The following is a 6429-nucleotide window of genomic DNA, read 5'->3' as shown; positions in this document are numbered from 1 at the left end:
CAAGGTAACAAGAGACTGATCAAAATTCACCCCAGATATATCTTTTCCTAAGAGAGTAACTGAACTGCTAAGGCCCTCAGAGACCATAAGACATACACTGGCTGGACATGAAGCTGGTGTACAGGAGACTGCACTTTGCGTAATGCTGTGTATCAATTTAGAATTTAATGCTAAACACTTGACAGGAGCTCAGTTTCATAATCTCTACCTTTCTGTTTCACCTGTCTAGTGTAACTGCTGACAAAAGAACAATGTTTCAGCTACAAATGACCTCTTCTGCCTTAAAAATCTGTTCTTATTAATCTGTTCCTTAAGTGATTTATAAACAAGAGAATAATTCTTGGGTCATATCAATGGGATACAATATATAAAGGAATTTCTCTTAACTTTTCCACTAAAGTTCTCAGTCACCCCTAACAAAAGGCCCAAAGCCCTTAATAGACCTCCTTTTATTGATTGCTTGAATGATCAGTTAATACACAGTAGTAGATGCCAAGTGGTAGAGTGTCAACAGGTGAAGGAAATAAACTCTGTATGATGGCTATGCCTAAGCTTATGGCTAGGTATAAACAGGGCAGGGCTTTGTTATGGTGATTTTTACAAGCACAGATTAGACACAGCCAATTTGTAAAATTTCACAGAGGAGTCACAGAATTTCTACTGCAGGCCTTTATAAAACCAGCAAGTCTGCAAAGGCACTAGCCCTGCTGCAGTGCAAGCTCATGGCGGGAACCCAGAGTGCCAGCTTCCTCAGCAGGCCGGTGTTGGGTGTGGTTCAGAACTGAATCCTTCAGGGATAGCTGGCTAAGGGGCAAGGTTAGCACGAACCATCTTTCCCTTGTCCTGTGTAATGGGGGTGGGTCTCATCTGGTTAGGGAATTATTATTTTTCGTTTCCCAAAGAGGTGGGTATGTCACAGAAGGGAAGAATCTATTGTCGTGAAAAGTTTTTATTTTCACTTCTGCCCAGAGAAGTGTTTGCTAAATGGAGGATGGGGGAGGGATAGCTCAGTGGTTTGAGCATTGGCCTGCTAAACCCAGGGTCTGAGTTCAATCCTTGAGGGGTCCATTTAGGGATCTGGGGCAAAAATTGGGGACTGGTCCTGCTTTAAGCAGGGGATTGGACTAGATGACCTCCTGAGGTCCCTTCCAACCCTGAGATTCTATGAGTAATAGCCCAACTTATAGCAAAGGTAAGTTCTGCAACACAATGCCTTCGTGAGGTTTTCATTTAGGGTGAAATTAACCCCAGTGTAAGGCCTATGCATCACTTAAGACCCACCATAAATGGGGTTTCAGTGGTGCATAGACTTTGTACACTTCCTCTGTATGGGTGAATCTCACCTTTAATGCATTTGTTTTCACACTACAAAAGGCCATGACTGATAGGACGGAAAGGGGAGTGGATGCAAAATCCTAGCTTAGGAATGGAGTCAATACTGGTGAAACTAAGGAAGGACGGCTACTTCTAAGAACGCTTTCTACATTTTAATATCTCAGGTTTGTCAGTTTGTGGTGGCAAAACATTTAATGTATTGGGTTCTTACTTTTGTGGAGTAACAAGTATATGCGAAATACAAATACTGTGTACTGCTACAAACCTACAAGAAGTGCTTCTCTGGGATGATATCTCCTGGAAGTGTCTAGCATAAGGACCTAACCTTGACTTAAATATGTAATTGCATATCTCCTCAAAGTTTACCAGCTTTATGCAGGTCCACAAGGCTTTTCTCCATTCTCCAGACTGTATTTTTCTTTTATAGCTTTGGAGTGTCCTGGGGTCACAAAACTTACTTACATTAATTTATTTGTTCATTGCTTAAACCCTACGTAGTAAAATAAGGGGGGGAAGTATGAAAGGCTACAAACACATACACTTACTGACCCATCTAATCTATCATTCAGGAGCACCATATACATTGATGCCTTGATTCTGCCCATAAAGACCTGTACCTACATGGGTGCTCTATTGATTCCAGAAAAGATCTATATCAGTCAAGTGTCCACCCAGGCAGTTCCCTTTGAAGGATCAAGCCCTACGTTAAGATAATGATGTCATCTTTACATGTGATCAGGGAAAAAAAGGATCAAGTACAATTTCTTGTGCAAATAGTGGTAATGCAGTAAGGAACATACAAATGACTAAATGATTGAATGTATAACTGAGAGTCACAAATACACATTTAATATAGATTTTGCAAGGATCATTTTTGACTCAGTACCAAAGGATCATTTAAAACATCATCAAAGAATACATACTTATATTAGCATAGCTGCTAATGACCAGTAATTATATTTTCTATCATTATTAGTGTATTGACATTTAATAGTAATCTTATTAAATCTCACTGGAAGGACTATGTTAGAACTTTACTTCAAAATAATGATACTTAAGGAAAATCTGCTAAATCATTCCATTTTGGTTCTATTTTAAATAGAATTTAGGTTGTAGATGAGGGAGTTCTATGTAGGAGATTTTGAAAGTAAGTCATTTTATGATTTCATCTGAAAGATATGGCAAGTCTAGAATGCAGTTTACCAGTACACAACTTATGAAGTGAACAGGAATTTTCTGTGACTTTCCCAGTTTCATAAATAAATCACTCAGATTATTTTCCCCAACTGTAATCCACTTGTAAAATAATTGGAGTAATCAGAAAGGCTGATTTAGGCTTCAATAGCTAGATTATTGCAATAGTGCTGGTGATTAGAAAACTTAGTGAAATTTAGTTGTGTATCCCACAAACAACAGTTGGTAACAAAATATTCCCCTTTTGCTGGCTAGAGAAATTTTAGGAAGGTGATCCCTATTCATTTGTAAAATGAATGTATTCCTGATAATTGAATTAGGCACATCAGTTGCACAGGCAAATACCAATCACAGCAGAGATGCTGAGGTCCACACATAATTTGTTCCTGACTCTTTAGCAGTGTCCCCTCAGACATACAGAAAGCAGAAAGCAAACACTCACTGCTTAGCTCTCCCACCTAGTAAATACTTCTGAGCATCCATTAGGAAAAGCAGCCTTTGGCACAATGGTTTGTTTGCCTTGAGGACTAAAGGTCTTTTATGGAGATCTTATACTAATACAGTACTTGAGCAAAACAAGAATCTGACATGTCTGATAATTTGAAGGATGCTCACATAGGTCGAATAACATATATTCAGATAAACTCTTATATTACAGACCTGATTCAGCTTTATTGAAGTGAATGGGAAAATTTCTACTGACTTCAACGGGTTTTGGGTAAGGTCCTGAATCAGTTATTGGCATGGAAATGTTCCCAGCACATTCCTCCCACATGTATTCTTTGCCATTCTAGCCCCAAGTAAGGACAAATGTGACCTTTGTCCTTTCATGGGTGTATGTTGTGCACATGTATGTGTGTGGGAGGAGTCCTCTGCCCACTTGCATGCCCTATACAAGGGTAAGGGCAGTAGTGGTCCCTGCAGTCAGGGGAGGGAAAGGATTGCTCTCCTAAGGCACCCCAGAGGTACAATCCATGCCAAAGGTATTAGAGGGGAGATGAACTTATGGTCCCATGATTCTCTTTGCATCAGCCACAAAACAAGCCAGGTGCATGAAGATAGGAGGCTGCATTCCCCTTTGGGGTGAGGCAGCTCCCCACCCTACCCAGAGCTGTGCTATAATGTCACAATTTAGGTTACACTAATTCTACCCGGATACATGTGTTTGGTAAGACATTGATTTAATTTATTAAATGTCAGCTGAACAAATAACAGCCAAAATAAGGTAGGTGGAATGCTGTGTATGGCATGGGTTGCTAACTGGAAAAGGCAAGCTGAAAATAGCAATGCAAGCTCACACTGAGATTTCAGTTTAAGGTCTTCTTCACGGAGGATCTACATAAGAAAAAGTCTAGAGAAGATAGCCATAATCAAGAGAGATCTCTTTCTCTGCTTGGCCACTGAACAGGGAGATAGATGGGCTTGGCTCCTAGGGGCATGACTCTTTCAGACTCCACCTAATCATAAGAGTAAGTCCTTCCCTGTTGTTTGTAAAATACCCTTTGGAAACTAGAGAATAAAGAGAAAGGGGAAGAGGAAGAGTCTCCCATTTTTGTATGTTTTAAAAGGACATTAAGTGAATGGACATTTGGACAAATAACACAAATATCCAGAGTTATAATAATCAATTGTAACATCAAAATCTTCTGTTTATGCATGAGGGAGGTGCAGCGTTACTGCCTGACCAATATGCCTCACCTCTGATCTGGAGGGATGATACCGCCTTTGCAGGTGAATCAATAGCTCCAAGTCCTTTTTGTTGAGTCTCCCAACAAAGTAATGGTGATCACCTTAATCACCTTGATCGATCAGTCCTTCAGCCCTCATATAGATTGCACTGATCACAACATGTCTTCCATTCTTCTCTTATTTCTGGCCTTCCTTCTCCATGAGCAGCCATGCCTTTTCACGATAAAATCTTCCCATCTTTTTGGAGGTTGGCTGAGTGGTCATTTCAGTTCCCGTGGATACTACTCAGCTACAACTGTAGTCCATTGATAATCAGTGAGCCTAGCTATATGCCCGGCCCATTGCATTTTACTGAACCTGCTTTCAACAACGATGTCCTGCATTACATTCTGTTGTCTGATCACTTCATTGGCAACTTGGTTGCAGATTGAAGTCCCTAGAATTCTTCTTTCCATTGCCCTCTCTGTGACAGACAGTTGTTGCTCCTCTATCTTTGTCAGCGCCCATGTTTTGCTGCCGTACAACATTGCCAACAGTACTATTGAGTTGAAGAGGTTGGCGTGTGTTGCCTTGTTGATTTTTCTTGGAGAACATCCTTGATAGAACTGAATGCGCGCCAACCAGCTTTCTTTCTTCACAAGAGTTCACCTTCCTGATCATGGCGCATTTTAATTCCTTGGCCCAAATAGATGTATTGTTCAACTTCTTCTATTTGTTCTCCCTTGACTATTATTTGGGCTTTTGGCAAGGCATCAGACCACATAAATTTCATTTTAGAGTGGTTCATTTTCATTCCAACTTGGCTGCTTTTTGTGTCGAGTTCTCACAGCATTTTCTGTAGTTTGATAGTGTTTTAGGCAATCAACATGATATCATCTATGAATCTGAGGTGGTTTAACTGCTCTCTGTTGATGCTGACTCCACCCTTCCAGTTCATCCACCTCATTACCATTTCAAGTCAGGCTGTGAAGAGTTTCGGTGAAACCGTGTCTCCTTACTTCATACTTTTTTTGACTGGGATGTGAAGGGGAGTGTCAAACAGAGTTATAGCTGTAGTGCAGTCAGAGTTTGCTTCCTTTAGTAGTTTGATGTAGTTTGTGTCAATGCCCTGCTCTGTAAGAGCTTTTAGCACTGCATTGATCTCTGTGCTGTCGAATGCTTTTTCATAGTCAACGAAGGCAATGCATAAAGGGAATTTGTATTCCCTTGGGTGCTCCAATAGCTGGTTTAGAGTGAAGATATTGGTCCATTGTGCTGAAATCCCTTTGAAAACCTGCCTGCTCTCTTGGCTGCTGTTCATCCAGTCTCTGTGAGAGTCAGTTTGTTATTATTTTGGTGAATAGCTTGTAGACATGTGAGAGCAGGCATATTGGATGATAGTTCTTTAGATCTTCATGATCACCCTTCTTGTACAGCAAGATGGTGTTGGACTCCTTCCAGATGGCTGGTATCTTCTGCATTTCAAAGTAATGACTAAACTTCCAAGCAAGGGTTTTCCAGAGGTCTTGGCCTCGCTCTTATCATTTTTGGTTTCTGCAAAATCCTACCTCAACGCCTCAAATCGGCACAGTGGTGACCCTGAATTGTCTGACAGTGATGATGGAGTGTATTCTCCAGTAGACCCTACCATGCTATTAAGGTGTCAGACTGCCAAGCCAGGGAGGGGACAGCTGTCCTCCATCTTGAGGTTGGGTGCTAGCTAAGTTGACGAGGTAAATATGCCACTGACAGCATAGCCAGTGGGTGGCTGAAGAAAAAGCTAAAACGAATAAATGGGCCCCAGTTCCTTGCATGTCCCTTGATCCACTTTACAGCGGTGGTGTGGAGTTTGATTGACAAAGATGCTGCTAAGAATCTCAGGGGCCAAAAAAATCACTGCCATTTCAGTGTGTACCTACAACTGCAGGACACTGATGACTCGATCAACCATCTAATGGAGGAAAAGGCAAGGACAGCCTGCGATGTCCTTGGTTTCTGTAAAACACGACAAAGAAAGGAGATGGAAATGAAGTGGAGACGCAGAAGCACTATCATTTTGGGAAAAGGAAAGGGAGTGAGAACTGTTGGAAAAAATAGGTTTTATCATGAACAAGGAATGATATTCAAAAATCATCTCCTGCAAGTTCAAGTCATCACACATTGGAGTGCTATACCTCCAACTGAAGAAGAATAGCACCCTCAAGATTATCTACATTCCCACAAGCACAAGTG

Source organism: Caretta caretta, chromosome 6, assembly GCF_965140235.1.
Source record: "Caretta caretta isolate rCarCar2 chromosome 6, rCarCar1.hap1, whole genome shotgun sequence".
NCBI classification, from domain to species: Eukaryota; Metazoa; Chordata; order Testudines; family Cheloniidae; genus Caretta; species Caretta caretta.
This window is presented reverse-complemented; position numbering follows the sequence as displayed.